At 34.8% G+C, this 21844-nt stretch overlaps 1 pseudogene; it reads left to right on the forward strand.

The window, feature by feature from the left end:
* Positions 1-7351: 7351 nt before the first annotated feature.
* LOC123825864 lies at positions 7352-7450 on the forward strand (annotated as a pseudogene).
* Positions 7451-21844: the final 14394 nt, after the last annotated feature.

A 21844-nucleotide genomic window follows, 5' to 3' on the forward strand; every position in this document is an offset into this window, starting at 1 on the left:
AAGGAATTGAAGATTGAGAAGATTTTAAGTCTTTAAAAGCAGAAGAAATATCAAATTTAGATATTCAATTTTTCTAGAAGCAAAATAATAAAATGACTCATTGTGTTAAGATCTGTTGAAGAATTATCAAGTGTTAAATAAACAATGTGTGAAACTGGTTAGAAAGAGACAACACATTTTGCTCAAATAAATTTTCTAATATTAACACATTGTGAAGATGGTGGCATCTCTGAGTGGAGCTAAAATGCTTTCTGAAGATCTAGCTTAGAGAGATAGATACATAATATATTTATTGGGCTCAAAAATTGATGTTTTCAAAGACACCTGGTAACTGCTTCATTGCAATCAATTCCTGACCTAGAGAGGAGTTAGTCTCATTTGTTGATTAAAGAAGTATTGATGTGTTTTACAAGAGCCAAAATTGACCTTCTATATGTTAATAAAGGAGCCTGACTAGTAAGAGTCATGTTACCTTCATATAATATGGAATGGAGAGGTGCTCAAGATCAGAGCCAACATTTTTTTCTAGAATGCTGAAATGAATGGTTATCCTTTCTCTATCTGAATGAATTTTGCTCATCTTTGAGACTGAGCTCAGTTGCCATATTTCACAGGAAGTCCTCCTTAATCAGAATTTGTCTCTAGCTTGGATTAGGCACTCCTGCATTGTACTTCTAGAGTACAGAGTAGATGTCACAACAAATTACAGTGATCTGCTTGCTTAGATCTTCATGCCTAGGTTGCTGAGGGTAAGCAATGTCTAATGCAATAGATCTTGCAAATACCTAGACCTTGGATAACATTCAATTCACGTCTTGCCCTTGGCAATCTTAGTTTCCCTTACTCTACCCTTTTTTCCAAGTAGCCCTTGTCATTTTCCATCCTAATACACAATTTACCTTTATTGTATGTTGATTGTTTGTTGTCTGTTTCCCCACATCAAAATGTAAACTTCTCAAAGACAGAAATTGCTGCCTGTTTTGTTTCACAGAACACAGTGCTTCGTGCATATTGCTGCTCAAAAAGTATTTTTTATTTAAAATAAATAAATAAAAGATTGTCTAACTATATGAAGATTAAGATCCTGATAAATGGACCTGCCATATCATTTTAAATAGTACTTGCTAAGTAAATATGAAACATTATATTCCTTTATAATAGAAAATAGAATGACAATTTTGACACAAAATGCTTAATAAAGATGCCTATGCTAAAGTTGCTTTTGGTGGGGTTTTCTTTTCGAGAGAGGGGGAGGGAAAAAGAGAGGGAAAGAAATATTGATGTGTGAGAGAAATATGTGCAAGAGAAACATCATGCCTCTAACTAGGGACCTGGCCTGTAACTCAGGCATGTGCCCTGAAAGGGAATTGAACTGGTGACCTTTCAATTCACAGGCCAATACTCAATCCACTGAGCCAGGGCTATGCTAAAGTTTTAAAAAAATCTACTGGAATAAATGTACACTACCAAATGTACCATTTTAACAGATTCCCTACTAAATGAGATGACCTATATGAGTGCTGCCAATGTGTTTATAAGCAGGTAGCCTGGTAGGCCAATTATTAATGTGCACTTAAATATTTCTATCAAACCTCAAACTTGAAGTGTTTTACTTTACAAATCTACACCTGTTATATCATTTCCAATTTATAATATCTCTGCTCTCCACTTTTTGAACTATTTCCTCTATTTTCATGGGTATAAATTTATTTGGGTAGAAACATTTTGGCTACTTAGAAACTCAACCATCACCTAGTCAGATAGCAATACATCCCTAAGTTAAGAATTAGACTTTAATGACACTGTGGACACTCCCTCTTTCCCATTTAGTTCCTCATGTGTGGATTTCTGAAACTCTAGTCTTCTGATTTCTCTTTTCTATCCTTTTATTCACTTTGGCAAGCCTCTATTTCTCTGCATTTCCCGTAAATATCAATGTGCCTCAAATTATTTTGGGGTTTTTTTTGCTTTTCTTTTTTTATTGTTGTTCAAATACAATTGTCTCCATTCCCCCCCAAACTTCCCCACACCAGCAATCTCCACCTCCCACCCCTGATCCCACCCCTCTTGCTTTTGTCCATTTGTCCTTTATAGTTGTTCCTAAAACCCTACCCCCTTTTCCCCCCATTATCTGCTGCTACCTCACCTCTGGTTACTGTCAGTTTGTTATTAATTTCAGTGTCTCTGGTTATATTTTGCTTGCTTGTTTGTTTTGTTGATTAGGTTCCAGTTAAAGTTGAGATCATGTGGTATTTGTCTTTTACCACCTGGCTTATTTCATTTAGCATAATGCTCTCCAGTTCCATCCATGCTGTCACAAAGGGTAGGATCTCCTTTTCTCTTTCTGCTGCATAGTATTCCATTGTGTAAATGTATCATAGTTTTTTGATCCATTCATTTACTGATGGGCACTTAGGTTGCTTCCAGCATTTGGCTATTGTAAATTGTGCTGTTGTGAACATTGGGGTACATAGGTTCCTTTTGTTCTGGCCTATCTTCTTTCATTCTATAGACTTTTGTTGAGTAGTTTCAGCATTTTCCAAAAACTCAACTATTCCCTATGCTGACAACTTTCATATATTTATGTCCATGGTTTAGTCAACCACCTCTTATACTTTCTTTCAAGTATTAAGTACCAGAACTGCAAACTTAAGGTACCAAAAGCTGAGCTCATCTTTCCCTGGAAACCCATTCTTTTTCATCTGTTTACCTAAGCCACTTTCATTGCATCTCTCTTATCCCCACATTCAACCAAATATTGAGGATCTCTATCTCCTAAGAGCATAAGGATCCATTTGGTCACATCTCCTGTTGTCACCATCTAGGACACCATGATCTCATCTTTATATCATTGTTTATAACTGCCTCTTTCTGTTTATTCTCACTCTTATACCACCCTTCTCAAATACCGATACAGCTCATATTCTCATGGGGCTTATAATACAGTAGGGAAGATAGATATCAAATAATCACACAAAATTATATATTAGTGTGATCACAAAAACTGATAAATGCTAGAAATGAAAATGATGAACACTATGAATGTTACTAGAGAATTAATTTAGTTTGGGAAGGTCCAGTTAGGGTCTGATGGGTGACTAGACATGTCCCAGGAGCTTTCCAGGCAGAAGGAAAAGGTTACGAATTGGTAAAACTATTGTTCCGCCAAGAAGCTGAGAGGTGACCATGGTGGTTCGGGGTTCAGGCAGAAATGGGAAAAAAGATATAAGATGAAGAGGCAGAGGTTGGAAGGAGCCACATCATTTATGACCATACTATAGGTTCATGTCTTTATCCTAATAATCATAAGAAGCCTTGAAGTGCTTAATACAAAAGTAGCACAAGAAAATATATTATGGGCAGACAGAATAGAGTGTATACAATTATTTCTAAAAAATTAAGCAATAGATTTCTTTTTATATTTTTCACTCTGGAATTGTATTGTCTATTCCTCAACTGTTTCAATCCAAGCCAACCATAGAGGAACTAGATAAAGTATGTGTAAAAAGGCCTTTATGAAAATATTTATTGAACAAATATGTTAACAAATACTGATTTAGCACTTTCTAGTAATCCTGGGTCTCTAAAAAGCACAAGCATTCAGCTTTTAAAAAAAAATTAGCAAAATAGTGCTGCTGCTTTTCTTGAGCTCATATCTGAAAGGAAAAAGGGAAAAATTATTGTGCAGTCATGAACTCTTATGACAAATGTGCATAACCAAAGCTAACTGACATTCTAGACAACCTTACATGGCAAGAATAGGTAACCTGGGTATAGTATCAGGACTGACTTAATATCACTTGTTTTTTAAAAAGATCAATTCAACCACATTGACTTTTGATTCAAACATTTTTGAAGTCTTTTGTGGGGGAGATTATCAGTTGTTAGGCCACTTTTTGTTAGCACATTAATCATAAAATTTACACAATCCATAACTTTTGTCTTAAAATTTGATGCTGATGTTGTGAGATATTGCTCCTACATAAACTGTCCAGCCCAGTCATGGTGGAGGAACTGGAAGTTAGAAGAGACATATCACCTTATGCTTTCCCCCAATATAATCTAAATTCTATGCCAGTTGTATTTATTTCAAAGCAAAAAGACAGATCATCTCTTCGAGTATAATCACTGTTTATATTGAAACAGTAACAAAACCTTGAGGATATAAATATGAAAGATAAATTTAAAAAAAAGAAAGCATAAAAAGGGTCAAATAAATGGTAATGCAAGGAGGCTTGACTTTGGGGGGTGAGCACACAATGCAATATACAAATAATGTATTGTAGAACCGTATGCTTGAAACCTATATAATTTTATTAACCAATGTCACCCCAATAAATTTAATAAAAAATTTTTAAAAGGTAGACATCAAATATATGATTTTGGGTGGAAAACAGCTAGATATACAGTGACTTATACCATATAATATTTATGGACATTAAAAAATACACAAAGGCACTAAACAGTGTTTTGGATTTAAGCACAACCTACATTTTGTAGATGGGATATGGATCTGTCTGTGGACAGGAAGAATACACTTAAAAAAAAAAAGGTAAACCTCTAGCCTTATTGAATACCAGAGAATAATATGACATGTGGAAGTAAAAGATGTTTTTATTTTAAACATTTATAATTTTGGAGATTCAATCTTGTCACAATTACATAATTGCATTCTTGGAGCCACAAAACACCTGGACTACATGCTGTATTTCATAATACTAATACCTTTAGTACTAATCATAATAATCACATTTTTCATTTATCAAGTGCTTACTATACATTAGGAACTTTAGATATTATTTCTAATCCTTATAACAACTGTAACAAAGCAGATATTATAATGCCATGTTGAAGTTGAAGTCATCACAAATAGGAGAGATGGACTGGAATTTTAATACACAACCACATGATTTTCAAAATTCTATTTGTTGTACTTGCAGGAAAAGCCTGTGAATGAAAAAGCTGCTGCTAAAGAAGAAGCAGACATTTCATATGTTTCCACTTTATGCAAGGCTGCCTCTACATATTCTCATTGGAATAATTTATGCCTATGTGATAGACTGCCATAAATGACCCAGTTCTTCAACTCCTTGAATCCACACCTTTTCCATATGTTTTTGCAATGCTCTCCCACTGTGAGCAAGGAAATGCACCCTGCCCCTTGACACTCAATCATGAGTCTGATGCATGCTGAGGCTTTCACAGGTTTGCTCTTGGGGTGTGCTTATTCCTGTATTTCTGATATGGGCCTGCCAAGAGCCCCAGCCCATCTGGGAAAGATGAAAGAAGACACATGGAGCAGAGCTGAGTCACCTCGGTTGCTACAGCTGACAGCCATCCAATCCCAGACATGTGAGTGATCACAGTCAAGGCCAGCCAAGCTCCCTAACTAACCACCAACAGACCAAGGATATATGACCAATAAATTCAGTGCTGTGTGTCACTGAGGTTTTGGGGTTGTTTTTAATGCAGCATTATTGCAGCAGCCAACTAAAACATATGAAGTAGATTGGTAGATAAGGTGGGTGACATCCTTAGAAACCCTCAATAGCATCAGTCCTACATTTACCTCTTTATACACGTAATTTCCTTGAAGGTGCATCTCCTAGAATCACAGCTTTAGATCCCTGGAATGAACTTCTCTGAATCCCAGACTTGGGTGTCTCATGTTCAAATCAGAACTCTTGGCTGACCCCCACCTGCCTGCAAAACCATTCTTCCTCAGTTTAATGCATTTCAGTAAATGGCACCATCATTGACCTGTTTATCCTGGACAATACTCTACTAATCATTTTCAACTCCTTTTGTTCACAACCTGTGCTCAAATCATCAGTAAATCCCACCAGCTCTGTTTTTCAGATGTTTTCTATATTCAACCCTCTTCTATGCTATCTTCTTTCCCTAAGTGACTGCAGTACATTCTAACTGGTATTGTACTCTTGCCTTGATACAATTAATTATCCTCACCACAAATATAGTTATCTTTCCTAAACTGTGAATTAAATAACATTACTGCTCAAAGTCTTTTATGTTCAATGTCACTAGTATGGCCTGTGAGACATTACATGATCTCTCCTCCCATCCCTATCCATCTTCTTATTTCCACTTCCACATCACTTATTTAACCTGCCTACTTGGTCACTAGGTGCTAGGATGCTGGCTTCTCACTCTATGTCAAGTATATACATAACAAAATTGTTCCCAATCCAGGGCATTTGCATTTGCAATCTCCTTTTCCTAGAAAGAACTGCACTCAAGTATGTGCCTGACTCATTTGCTTACTTCAATCAAGTCTCTACTCAAATGCCTCTACTTAAGAGAATTGTCCCCTAATGACCTTAATTAAAATAACAACCCATACCACATACCCACCTTCTCTATTACTTTCAATTTCATTGCTTTGGTTTCTATATATACATATATATGGAATATATATATGGAATATATATACATATATATGGAATATATATACATATATATATATATGAAGTCAGGAATTTTGTCTTGTTCAGTACTGTAACTCCAAGCCCCATAATAGCATATCTCTCAGTACTGTTAGTAAATAATAGCTGAATGAATAAATGGTAACTATTACAGAAATTGCCCCAGTAGATGTTCTCCATAGCCAGTGCTCATGTTCAAGAATAATCTGTGTTTTGGTTCATCATAATAGACTAGTCTACCTCTTTTCTACCACAATAGTTAGAATCAACCCAAAGGATAAATAAATGAAAATTTAAAAAAATAATTAAACCTACTGGCCCCCAGGTTAACCATATCTTCATGTTAGGGGCATTGAAGATTAGAGTAGGTTGTCACGGGGCACAAACCCACATACAATAGATGGAAAAAAAAACAAGGCTGTGGTTCTGCAGTGTTTGAAGGTTTCCACAGGAACACCATGATTCTGTGTTCTGTTTAAAAGCTTAAAATATGTAGTGGCAAGAGAGCACTGCTATAACATGACAATAATTCAAAAGATGAAAACCTATAAAAATTAATGATTGGAGAAGAAAGTGAACAAGTAAATCAACAACACATTATTAAAAACAGATGAAATATAATTGGCCACATCTGGTCACCCTATAAAAAGACAAGAGTCATTGCATTCTTTAAGATAGGTACACACTTATACCTGTACCATGACTACTCCAGAAAGAGAGTGACTGATATGCCAACAGCCTTACAGAAATGAAAATTTTCATTTATTAATACTTTCCCTAACATCTAATTAGCTATTAAGAAAATGGCTTAACAGCAAGAACACAAGTACCTAAAATAAAACCACCCTAATGGTTACCAATTTCACATTTGCTTAAAAGTGGAGCAGGCTTTAGAAATTATAGACTCTATTGCTTCTCAGCCTTTTAGCTAAGATTAAGTGTAGTATCTGTTCTTATCAGAAATTATAGACTCTAGCCTATAGAGGTTTAGGGACCAAGTAACAATTCAAATGAAATAAAATCATTAAAACTTCATAGAATTACATAATTTTCTTAGGATTTCAAAAGAGAAAGAAAACAGATTGGTCTTTTTCTATGTCATTAGAAAAAGTCACATGTGATTTGGAAAAGGATATGATAACCTACATACGTACAAAACATCTTTGTAAAAAAAATTGTTTCCTGTAAGTTACTACAATTTTCAAGACTTCTGGTAAGGATCAAAAAATATGCCGAGGGACACAAAAATGCTGTTATAAATGTTCTATTTGGCCAATACATTTATCACTCAAAAGTTTTACAACCTTTCTGAGACTAACCAATATTTCAGAACCAAAATATTGCTGATAGTAGAAAATAAAGGATCTTCTTAAAAATTTTTTGGCTTATCCAAAAACATATTTTTCTATCATCCTTGGGGTAAGTAAATTGATGCTCATTTGCATGGCGGGGTTAAATAAAAGCTGCTGATAAACACTAAACACTATCCTCAGTATACCAGTACCTTTTTCTATGCATCTGCTTCACCCTCTTTTTTAATTCTCTTTTCCATCATTCTAGACAACATGGAAAGCAATGGCAACCCCCAGCTCCTGAGTTTTGCAGGTTGTAGTTTAGTTATTCATGGATATTAAATTAATCTTATCTTAAGTGCAGATCCAAATTCTGAAGAAGGGACTAGAGGGACAGTGCAGGTTTAGTGCAAAACTCTGAAATTGCTACTTTGTCTGCAGAATGGAGAAAAATAATTTAAGAAAAAGGGTTGGCTCTACCTTCAGATTTTATCTAGATTTTGATCAATTCTTACCACCTTCGGTGTCATTTCTGTTAATATTATGGCAATAGCCTCCTAGCTGGACCTCATGCCTCTACAAGTGCCTTCTGTGCTTATTCTCAACCAGTGACCAAATAAGTTAAACCAAATCACTCCTGTTTTCTAAACTCTCAATTCACTTCCCATTTTACTCTGCATAAAAGTCAAATTCTTACAGTTGCCTATAAAATCCAAGGAAATCCTCCCCAACAGTGGTTACCATTTCTCCTCCCTCTACCCCATTACTAGTATCTGGTCTTCTGACTTCATCCTTTATTGCTGCTTTGTTTTCACACGACACTGCTCCAGCCACTTCATGCTATTTCTTAAATTTGCCAAACACTCTCCCACTTCAAGGTGTTGACACTTGTTGTCACCTTTATCTGGGATGCTGCCCCCTCAGGGAGCCTCCTAATTGCCTCCCATAATCCTTAAAGTGTTTAATCTGATGTCATCCCCACAATGATGCTTTCTCTAACTATCTATTTACAAGTTCAATGCCTGTGTGACGAGGACTTTTCAGGTGGTTCCCCTGATTGCCACCCTCATAGTGTTCACAATCTTGTATAATCCTTTCCCCTTGAGTGTGGAGAGACATACAGTATAGAAATGATGACAGGATATCACTGTCATAATTATATTATATCACGTAAAACCCTGTGTTGCTAGCAACTTATTCTAGAATCTTTCTATTATTGACTTTGAAGAAGTGAGCTGTCATACATCCAACAACATACAATGAAATTAATTCTTCCAGGAACATGAGTAATCTTGGAGGTAGATTCATCTCCATTTGAGCCTCCAGATAGACATGGAGCTTTGGTAGACACATTTATTGTAGCCCTGAGAGACTGAAACAGAGAACTGAATTAAGCCATGCCTGTAATTGTGACTCACAAAAACTATAATAAATGTATGTTGCTTTAAGCCACTAAGTGTGTGTTACACAGTGTAGAAAATGAATATTGCCTCACCAGTATTGTAGGAACTCCATATTCCCACATTTTGTTACATTTTGCATCTATATTCTTATCAGCATCTTATGTAACATAGAATAAAAACTTTATAATACTCTGACTTACCATAAAATGGAATTAGAATAAAATGTTCCAGCAAGCTATTTCAGAAGATTTATATATTAAAAGTTTCCTTATAACTATGTAGTTTTGTAGACATCAGCAATTGCAGCTTCTACTTAACCAAGGAATGACCCTGACCAGAAATTGGATGAGCATCAGCAACTCATATCAGAACCAGTAGAAATGCTGTCAGCACATCCTGTTCATAAATATCAGCAGTGGAGCTGCAGATGGAGCAATGAAAGTGCATATTGACGCATGCAGAAGATAAGACTGAAACAATCAAGAGCAGAGCTGAGAAACTGTACATTGCCAGAAATTCCTTAGTTCCCGTTTCCCACATTCCCCTATATAAAACTAGCCAGGATGCCTGAGATGCTAAGATGGGCTTTGAGATGAGAGTCTCCCATCTTCCAGGTTGCCAGCATCTGAATAAAACCACTTTCCTTTACATCAGCACCTGCCTCACAAGTGTTGGCTTTCCAAGCGATGGGAAAGTTGCAGTTTCGGACAACCCAGACGAGACCAAGCAGGAATCCCCTGCTAAGTCCCTAGACTTGGATGGGATTCTTTAGTCTGCCTGTGGGCTGACTGACCCCATGAGAGAACTTGGTAGTCCCTAGCAGCTGTGGAGTGATTTTACTTGGGGACTGACCTTTGCTCTCTTCTGGCACTGTCACCTCCTATATCCAGCTGGAAAACAGGTCACTGGGGGCTGATGAGTCCAGACTGGGTAAAATCCCTGGTGTGAACAACCAGGAGGACCCAGCCACCCCACTTGTGTTCTTTGAACCATCTAAGATTCTGTAGGAATCAATAGGTGACACACAGTGGTAGGTACGATTCAGTAACTAAGAGAAATCCCACTTCCCTGGTGTGGGATTTGGAGTGCACTTTTGGTGTTGTGGTTTATAGATTTCTGGGTTTTGAATACTTGTTCTTTTTGAAAGCTCTTATCTGTCTGTTCTCTTTGGGGGCTATATGAGCACTCTTGTCAGTCTGAAGTTTGACTACTGGTTGTTCTCTGCTTGCTTTCTTATCTTTAAAGGACTTGGTTTGCTCTTTGATGCTTTGTTTACACAGGGTATTTTCTTTTTGTCTTCTGGGCATTGTGCCATTTTAAATGTGTGAAGGTCATTCTTGCTAATTTCTCAGTCCTTTCTTTTATAAAGTTTAGAATTAAGTTTAAGAGTACTTGTTTGTTTGAGGTATGTCTTTGTTTGCAGTGTTTTTGTTTCTGTTTTGAAATGGGCAGCCCAGTCTCAATTCCGTTAGAGAGTGCATTACATCGTATTTTAGCTGAATGGTTAACTTGCAGTTATAAGTCAATGACGAAATAGAATTGTTTTGCCAGTGATCTGGTAAATGGAATAAGATCTTTTATGTGCAAATTTTCATGTTGTTACATCATAAGGATTCTACACAGAAAGGATTTGAATCGATGGTTCTAAAAGGGTAAAAGATCTTACTCCCCGGTAAGATGGTAAACTCAGAAAGAAGAAAAAATGAGATCAGTCTTTTAAACCCTTTGAATTCTCCTCCTGGAGGTGCAGGAGTGGTGGTGGTCCCAGGAACAATGAGGAAATTAACATCAGCATCAAATCTTGTAGAAACAACAGGGGTAACTGCCCCACCTCAATGTGAAGGAAAAATGAGCATTTTTAAACTTAAGTGGCTAAAACCAGCCAAATCTGACACTTCCCCTGCCTCTTCTCCAGCCTCCTTAAAGGTTGGCTAGGGCAAATAAAAAAAAATCTTGTCTCCTCTACAATTACTAATAATATTGTTTATGTGTATGGTAAAAATATAAGAACTATCTCAAAGGTTTTTTTCAGGATCATGTGGCCTGGAAAAGTATTTGATATTAAAGCTGGTTTAAATTTAATTTATATATTTTAAAATTATTAACATAAAACATGTTTGCTTTGCATGGTTTGCAGGAATAAGTTCATGTTATATGTCATTGTTAGAAATTTGTTAAGAAAATTTCTTGGGTAAACATTGACTTTAACATCTTATAAAGTTGTTAAGAACTAATAAATAGATGTAACAAAAATGAATAGTTTTTGATAAAAGTTTTCAGTAATAATTATAAATATACCTAAACATAGTTTGCCAAAGTCTTGGGTGACATGAAACTTTAGAGATTTTCTGGGTTAAATGAAAAAAACTATTAAATATCTAGATATTTTGAAATAACAGGATACTAAAATATTAATAGATCTGAGTTTGCCTGCTTTGGCTTCTTATTGTAGAGAAGGTAGAAAGTGGATATGAATCTGTTTATGAATGCATCTTGTACATTATTTGAAGTATGTCCCTTGAAAATGTAAATGTGTTTGGCAATGGAAAAAAAAATTTCTAAAAGTTATGAAATGTATTCATTGTGCTAATGTATTCAAAATGCTAATTACTTACATTTAGTTGTCAATAGAAACCAAGATTTCTAAGAATTAAAAATTCTAATTAGGTTGGAAAAATTGTATCATTTAGTAATAAAAGGTATAAAGTATGAAAATGCTGAAAAAAATAATTTGTTCTAAAGTTGGTTATTTCTGAATAAATTTATAAAAAGCATACTAAAAGGGACTGTGTAAATTGAAGAATTTGAAGAAAGATTATGTAAGTCATATAAGGTTTATGTACATTGCACAGAGTCTGTGCAAATTGAAGAAGGTTGTAAAGAGAAATCTTAAGAGTAAATTATATAATTAAGCTGAATAATGAATTAATTAGGTAAATTAATCTAAATATCAAAAGTAAGCTAGTACAAAATTCGTTTGGTTCTTTTCAATCTGTTAAAAGGGAAAGTTTTTCCTCTATCTGCCTAGACAGCAAAGACTGTATATATTTTTTAAATAATTATGTTTTATATTGTGTTAATCAGGTGCTCATTAAATAAAAACCCATTTTTTAGATATTTATTTATTCACTTATTTATTTTATTACTTATTCTATTACAGTTTCCCCTATTTTTTCCCTTTTATCCCCCCTCCACCCAGCCTACCCCTTTCACCCACAGTCAATCGTCTCTCCATTAGTATGAATGACTCATGCCCATTCAATGTGAATGACCCATGCCCATGAGTCATTCAGACATATTCTTTGACTAATAATCCCCTCCCCTTCCTGCCACCATTCCCTCCCTACCTCGTGCCCTCCTATAGCTATCAGTTTTTTCCATGTTTTCATGTCTCTGGTTCTATTTTTCTCATTAGTTTATTTCGATCATTAGATTCCACATATAAGTTAGGTCATATGGTACTTGTCTTTCACCAACTGGCTTATTTCACTTAGCATAATAGTCACTGGTTCCATCAACATTGTCACAAATGATAGGACTTCCTTCTTCCTTTCTGCTGTGTAGTATTCCATTGTGTAAATGTACCACAGATTTTAATTCCACTCATCTGCTTATGGGTACTTGGGCTGTTTCTAACATTTAGTTATTGTAAATATCACTGCTACAAACATAGGGCTGCACAAGTTCTTTTGAATTGGTGTTTCAGGATTCTCTAGGATATATTCCCAGCATTGGAATCACTGGGTCAAAGGCAGTTTCATTTTTTATTTTTTGAAGAAATTCCATGCTCCTTTCCACAGTGGCTGCACTAGTCTACATTCCTACCCACAGTGCACTAGGGTTCCCTCTTCTCCATATCCTTGCCGGAAATTGTTGTTCATTGATTTATTAATGACAGCCATTCTGACCAGTATGAGGTGATATCTTATTATGCTTATAATTTGCATCTCTCTGATGGCTAGTGATGTTGAGCGTTTTTTTCATTTGTCAATGAACCATCTGTATGTCCTCCTTGGAGAAGTATCTATTCAGGTCCTTTGTCTATTTTTTCACTGGGTTGTTTGTCTTTCTGGTGTTGAGTTGTATGAGTTCTTTACATATTTGGGGGATTAACCCCTTGTCCATTGTATCATTGGCAAATATGTTCTCCCATACAGTAGGTTCCCTTTTCATTTAGATGGTATTTTCTTTAGCTGTGCAGAAATTTTTAATTTGACATAGTCCCATTTATTTAATTTTTTCCTTTATTTCCATTGCCTTGGAGATATATTGGCAAAAATATTGCTATGTGAAATTTTACTGCCTATGTTTTCCTCTAGGACATTTATGGTTTCACAACTTATATTTAAGTTTTTTATCCATTTTGAGTTTATTCTGGTGTATGGTGTAAGTTGGTGGTCTAGTTTCATTTTTTTTTTTTTTTGCATGTACCAGTCCAAGTCTTCTAATACCATTTACTGAAGAGACTGTTTTTACTCTTTCCTGTGCTCATGCCCCCTTTGTTGAATATTAATTGACAATAGAGACATGGGTTAATTTCTGGGTTCTCTATTGTGTTCCATTGACCTATATGTCTGTTCTTATGCTAGCACCAGACTGCCTTGATTATAGTGGACTTCTAATTTAGTTTAATATCAGATATTGTGATACCTCCAACTTTGTTCTTCTTCCTCAAGATTGCTGAGGATATTCGGGGTCTTTTTGGCTCCATATAAATTTTTGGAATATTTGTTCTAGATCTATCAAATATGCCATTGGTATTTTAATAGTGATTGCATTGAATTTACAGATTGCTTTGGATAGTATGGGCATTTTAATGATGTTAGCTCTTTCAATCCATGAACATGGTATATGATTCCATTTATTTATGTCTTCTTCAATTTCTTCACTGTTTCTATAGTGTTTCAAGTACAGGTCTTTTATATCCTTAGTTAAATTTATTACTAAGTACTTCATTTTTCTTATTGCTATAGTAAATGGGATTTTTTTCTTAGTTTCTCTTTTTCATAATTCATTGTTGGTGTACAAGAATGCCATCAATTTCTGAATATTGACTTTGTTTCCCACTACTTTGCCAAATTCACTTATTAGGTCAAGTAGTATTTTGTTGGAGACTATAGGTTTTTCTATGTATTCTATCATGTCATCTGCAAATGACAATTTTATATCCACCTTTCCATTTCAGATGCCTTTATTTATTTTTCTTGTCTAATTACTGTGGCAAGAAATTCCACTACTATGTTGAATAAGACTGGTGAAATCAGGCTTCCTTGTCTTGTTCCTAATGTTAAGGGAAATGTTTTTAGTTTTTGCCCATCAAATATGATGTTGGCGGTAGGTTTCTTTTATATGGCCTTTATTATGTTGAGGTATGTCCCTTCTATTCCCACTTTGCTGAGTGAAAAATCCATATACTTTATCCAAAGAACTAAAGTATTGCTAGCCTATATTTATGTTTCATACCTTTATTATTACTTTGAGTATATAAATAATTTAACATTGTTTAATTGTGATATATAATCTTTTAGTCAATTTACCCAGGGTTGCAATTTTAAGAGACTTTTTCTTGACCTAAATGGATTTGGGTCATTCCAATAGGTCCCTGGAATAATGTGAAAATTTGTTATTTTTCTTTATGAAGAAATATTGAAACAATTAGGCCTATTTGATTTAAAGTACAGGGCAAACTTTGTCAAATAAAGACATAATAACTATGTTCTATTTGTATCATATATACTTATTATTAAAATGGATATTATAGAAATTATATAAAAATCTTCAAGAGTCTACAAAGTTCTGGTATATTTTCATTTGTAATTTTAAGATATCTTAATGTATTATTATGGGAAAGCAAATTCCTTTGTCAATTGCATTGCAAACAGCTCTATAACCATGTCATTTACAAATTGTTACATCTTCAAAAGATCCATGAAAAGGACCCTGACTTATTTTAAATTATATGTTTCTGAGAATAAATTTCCAGGTCATATTTTTCAACTGGATGAAGATTACTAGAACTCTGTGGAATAACTGGATTTATAGAAATACTGCCAAACAATCAGCATAAACAAAAATTGATCATGAGACAAAATAAACTGAAGATGATTGTAGTTTTTGTAACTTATTGTTGAAAAAATTACTAATTTTTATTCTTTTTGTTTTTTCAACATAAGGAAACTTTTTCTTAAAGCAATTTTGTAAATTACACTTTCATAAGCAATATTGAGGCATTTATTTTTTCTCCTTACCTGACATCTCTGGACTTTGGAACACTTAATGAGTATTATTCTTTCTATGGCAATATATTTATTTGTACAAATCCAATAGAAATCTGATTTCATAACACAGCACATTAAGCCAGTTTCCCATTGTGGTTTTATTAACCAAGACTTTGACTAAAGTGTCATATCTGAGAGAGACATGCATACACTCTGGATGCCAGAAGAATCTTTCAGGAAAGAAGATTGACTTTGAAGCTAATAAAAGCCCCTTGGAGAAATGGCCTGGTACCATGCTTATTCATAAGATTAATGACAGTCTTTAGGTAAGGAGTGAAGGTTGCTTTCCCAGGAGATGGCAAGGAAGAACCTCAAGACATTTTGAAACCTTGAAAACTTGAGGAAGTCACCCAAATTTATAGGTATCACAGGCAAAGCCTGATGACAACTGGGTGGCTTGGCTTCTCCACTCTGTGGGGTTAATTAAAGCTCAATCTGGAAATTTCTTATAAGATTTAAGCAAAGCACATTTAAAAAGCATGTATAACCATTTGCTATTTGTTTCATTTATGCAAATAATCAGGCCAAATTGAAACTGGACTTACTTCAGTAAATGAATTGGTCTTGATTTGGTTCTTTGATAAAAATGACAGTAATTTTAGGGGCAGAAATTGTGTTTTAATAGGCTCAATAATACACAGTTATGGACATTAAACTTTAACTCAGTTAATTATCTTCAAAGCTTTATTTTTCACTTGTGCTCAGACAATATTGGAGCAAGGACAAAAGACCGGTGCAGAAGGTCACCAAGGCAGAAAGCTCAGATGTCTAGCAACAGGCATGGGAAAAAGAAATAGATAAAAAGAGGCACATAGGCAGATGGTGAAATGGAACCGTGACTCAGATGATAAATGAGGGGGCCCAGGGGCTCCTCTAAACATCTCATGACCAATCATTATTTCCCCACAGGAACCTCAGAGACAATTTACAATGGGGAACAAATTGATTGACTTAGTAGTAATGGAAGCCATGTACTCTGTGTCAAACACCAAATTGACTAAAAAATTAAAAACCCCACAACAGTCTCAGTCATGGGAGTGATGAGAAAATGCAACAACAAGCCTCCCTCCAACATTTAGAGGGCCAATTCAGAGATCTTAAGTTATCACACAGCTTCCTTTATTTACCTGAATGCCTCATCCCTCTGCTGGGATGTGACTTGCTCTATAAATTATGAACCCAAGTAACCTTTTCTACTGAAAGACGGCAGCTTCACCTGCAGGTCCCATAAGGACATGCACACCAATTCCAGATGCTTTTATCCTGTTTGGGGGGACCCAGAGGAGAACTGTTCCCTCCTGACATCTATAAGCAAGTAAATAAAACTGAGCAATTGGCACTCCAGGGCTGACAAGCAATGTTCACCCAAATGGCTAAGATCTCCCTGGAGATGTCCCATATAATGATCAATATTTCTTTAGATGTACTCTATTACTCTGGTGCAGAGTAGCTGAACATCAGCATGCACTACAAATCTCTCCAAGACTTTAATCTCCATGGCCAATAAAACTGCCACCTCACTGGCTAATATTTGGAAATCTCTGGATTCTCTAGAAAAGTTGTCATGTAATTGACATGACAACTTTTACATACTATATACTACATACTAGCAGAACAACAATGAGTTTACATGAGTATCGACTTCTCTTGTACTTACATTGACATTTCAGCTCAGGTGGAAACAAGCATCACCAAAATCAGGCAACAAGATACCAGGCTTCAACAAATATTGCACCATCACACCTTTCTCTTTGAGAAAATTGGAAATTTGTTTGTGAGCCCATTTTCATGGATAGCATAAGGAGTCAGGTCCATATTAGAAGAATTTAATTTGAATTTAACCATTCTTTTCTTTATAATGCTGGTCTTTATTGTTTTAAACCTCCTTATGACTTGTTTTTCCCATGCCAGAAAAATTGTATCTTCTCATGAGATTTTGCTTTACAACAAGCTTTTCATTCCCCCCAGATGATTCAGAGGATATCAATAGCTCCATAGATATGGAAGAATTGACAGTGGAGAATTGTAACAGGAAATAAAAAATTTATACTACTCTGACTTACCATGAAATGGAATTAGAATAAAATGTACCAAGAAAATCACAGAAGATTCATGTATTAACTTTTCTTATAAGTATTTTCTTAGACATTAGTAGTTGCAGCTCCTGCTTAACCAAAGAATGACGCTGAACATGAGATATTGGGCAAGCATCAGTGACTCATATCAGAACCAGCAGAAATGTTGTCTGCACATCCTGTTCCTAGGTATCAGTAGTAAAACTGCAGATGGAGCAATGAAACTACATATTGGTACATGCAGAGGATAACACTGAAACACCCAAGAGCAGAGCTGAGAAACTGAGCATTGCCAGAGATTCCTGAGTTTCCCTCTTGCCACTGTTCCCCTATGTAAACTAGTCAGGAAGCCTGAAATGCTAAGATGGACTTTGTGATGAGAGTCCCCAATCTTTCAGGTTTCCAGCACATGAATAAAACCACTTTCCTTTACATCAGTACCTGCCTCTCAAGTAGAGTACCTGCTTTTTGAAGTACCTGCTTTTGAAGTGGGGGAGGGGAACAGCTGGTCCTGTGTTTTGTTATAAATATATACATTTATTTATTTGTTTGTTTACTGGTCTCTCCCCACTAAAATGCAAGTTCCATGAAAGCATAATAAAGGAGTACCTGAAACATCATAAGCTCTTTATAAAACCTTTCTGAATGATGATACCCACTATATTTTAAAGCTAGATGAATGTTGGGATTGAATTCACATATATGTTAGATAGACACATGGACACAGACATATACATACTCCACACATAACACCTTGGTAAATTCTGCCAAAACCTTTTTTTATTTTATACCAACTGCATGATTGGAATGAACTTTTCTCTCTTAAGTGATAGTCTTGACATCATGTAGAAGCAGCTTCCAACTCTCCTTAAAATAAAATCTACATAAACTACAGTAGGCATCATAAGCAAGGTACTAGTGATGAGAACAGTTACACACAGACTGGTTTATGGCACAAATTTATGAAATCTCATTCTTTAGACTATGTTAAAATTGGAGCTAAGTAGATGTTCATGGTTCTGTGACAATATAATTATAGCTCTGCTGGAATTTATGGCTATTAAGATGTGGTAAAGTTCATCCCATCTCTATGATACTGAAATTGAGGAGTGAGTAAAAGAAACATGCTAATGTTCTTTATTAAAATGACAGAAAAGAAAACATTTTTGTTTTTACCTTTCTTTTCAGTACTTGAGAAATATTACTAGCCTAGTCATAGATCACTGTTTTTACTCTTACCCATAGAAGGCAAATATAAATATTACATCAAAGATATTCATAAGTATTAATTTTCCCATATAAAGAAATGTTCCAAGTTTAATCTGTTTTCTCTCAAAATGTTATCATTACATACTATATTGCATTATCACATAAAGGTTTGTTATCATTGTTATTATTGTTACTTTAATCTAATAAAAGATCATGAAAAAAGTAGAAAGAGCTTCATAAAAAAGTAAATATACAAATGGGACTACATAAAGCTAAAAAGTTTTTGCACAACAAAGGAAACCATAAAAAATGAAAAGACAATCCACTGAACAGGAAAACATACTTGCCTATGGCACATCTGATAAGGGGTTAATATCTGACATTTATAAAGAATTTATAAAACTCAATATGAAAAAAAAATCCAATTAAAAAATGAGAAAGGACCTGAATAGACTCTTCACCAAAGACAACATACATATGTCCCACAGACATAAAAAGATGACCAATGTTACTATTCATTACAGAATGCCAATTAAAACCACAATGAAGTGTTGCCTCACAAAACTTTCACAATGACTATTATCAATAAATCAACAAATAATAAGTGTTGGCCAGGAAGATGAAAAAAGACAACCCTCATGTAGTGTTGGTGGGAATGCACATTGGTGCAGCTACTGTGGAAAACAGTATGGAGTTTCCTCAGAAAATTAAAAATGGAACTGCTTTATGACCCAGCAATTCCACTTCTGGCTATATACTGAAGAATCCCAAAACTAATTTGAAAAAATATATGCATCCCTATGTTCATTGCAATATTATTTATAAGAGCCAAAATATGCAAGCAACCCAAATGCCCATCAATAGATGAGTGGATAAAGAAGAGGAGGTATGTGCAATCCATTGCACATACATACAGTGGATTATTACTCTGCCATAAAAAAGAATGAAATATTTTCATTTGCAAAAGCATGAAGGGACCTAGAGAATATTATGCTAAATCAGTCAGAGAAAGACAAATACCATGTAATTTCACTTATATGTAGAATCTAAAGAAGTGCATAAATGAACAAACAAAATTGAAGAAGACTCATAGATACAGAGAAAAGACTGATGATAGCCAATAGGGAGTGGGTGTGGGCAACTGGCTGAAAAAGGTAAAAGAAATGAGAAGTACAGACTGGTAGGTATAAAATAGTCACAGGGATGTAAAATACAGCATAGGGAATAGAGTCAACAATATTGTAACAATGATGTATGGTGCTTGTTGGTACTTGAAATATTAGGGGGAATACCTTATAAAGTATATGATTGCCTAACCAGTATGTTCTATACCTGAAACTAATGCAAAATAATATTGAATGTAAACTTTATTTGAAAAATAATTTTTTAACTTATAAATTTAAAATTAGTAACATAACAGTCTTCCTAAAATATATATAAATACTAATAAATGAATATTTTACTTGTTTTCTCCAAGTTTTCAATAAATAAATAAATAAATATATATATATTTTGCTATTCCATCCATGCTTACTAAAGTTTTTGCCTGACAAAATGTGCTTGGTGATTGTGAGGAAAAAAGAAAAGGACAGGGGAGGGAGGTGAGGGAAGAGAGATGTGATTGCCATTCAGCCCCAATTTTAGGACTGTCCCTTATTTCCTTTAATTCTCATTTCCTGTTATAAAAAGCAAATAAGGAGCTCAGGAACTGCCCTTTGGATTTTCCAGCTGTTCACACTGTCCTCATGATAATGTGCCATAGATTATTTTTTTAGTGTGTCGGGGCACATATTTTTTGTGTTTTTTCCTTTTATTTATTTATTTATTTTCATTGTTGTTCACGTACAGTTGTCTTCATTTTCCCCTCACCACTCTCCACCACCCTAGTCATCCCCACCTCCCTTCTCTGATCCCATCACCCCTTGGTTTTGTCCATGTGTCCTTTATAGTTGTTCCTGAAAACCCTTCCCCCATTTAAGGAGATTTTATGGACAAGGATAATATTATATAGTTCATTTTATTGTCAGAACATATCTGGTTGAGGCAGCCTCAATTTTTTGGATTCAGAAAAAATATGACCATTGTACTTACACACAGGCAAGAGAATTATATTTAACCAAGTAATAAATCTTAGCTGTCAGTAGAACCCTCAAGCCTATGCATTTCAGGACGTGATGATATCCCTCCTGTATTGAACCCAAAGTGACAGATTCCTATGAGCAGTGACAGGCAAGCTGAAATCACTTGAGCTTAAAGAAGCAGTCATAAGTATTTAAAAGCATGCTCCTGATGCTGGAGGAAAATGTAGCTAATGGAGGAAGAAATGCTTGCTTTCAAATACAGTATCTGAAAGAGGCTAAATTAAAATGTCAGATGAAATGACAGAGCCAAGCTTCTCCTTGATTAACAAATAATACATAGCAACTATTCCAGTTATGAGCTAAGGTATTCTCTTTTTCATTGTCCTTTATATTGACCTGCTGGAACAGACACTAAAGGCAGTCTGATCTTCCTTTAATAGTATCTTCAGTTCTCTGCACAATAGGAATTTGTATAGGAAAGAATAGCAGTTCTTACACAGTAAGCTTCATTATTGTGTTAGTGTTTTTATTTATAAACACTAACATAGTAGTCATAGTGAATATTCAAGTTCACAATTTAAAACATGCATTATACAGGTTTGAAAAATTGAATTTGAGGAATTAGTTTATAGGTTTTTCATATGCTTTCTGGTCTGTCCTTAATTATAAATATAATAAGAAGTGGAAATTGTAGTCTAGCAAGTGCTTAGATGATAGGATCCATGAGCTAGACTGCTTATGTTTAAAACCTAGCTCAACTATTGTTAAGACTGTGCATGTCATGAAACTACTCTGAGTCTTGGTTTCCCTGACTTTAAAATAAGAATGAAAATGAAAGCACCTAATTAGTAGGGTTGTGGGGAATATTAAATAAATTAATGATATAAAGTTTTTGGAATATTGCCTAGCACTAAATAAGTCCTAAATAGATGTAAGTTGGTATTCTTTTGTTCTCTGATATATCTATACTGACAAACATATATGTACACACATATATATACATATCATATATACATAGTATGTGTGCATATGTACATATGTGCAAATATGACAAAACCTATAT

The sequence above is a fragment of the Phyllostomus hastatus genome, unplaced genomic scaffold, assembly GCF_019186645.2.
Source record: "Phyllostomus hastatus isolate PE091 unplaced genomic scaffold, TTU_PhHast_1.1 phas_contig_65, whole genome shotgun sequence".
Taxonomy (NCBI): Eukaryota; Metazoa; Chordata; class Mammalia; order Chiroptera; family Phyllostomidae; genus Phyllostomus; species Phyllostomus hastatus.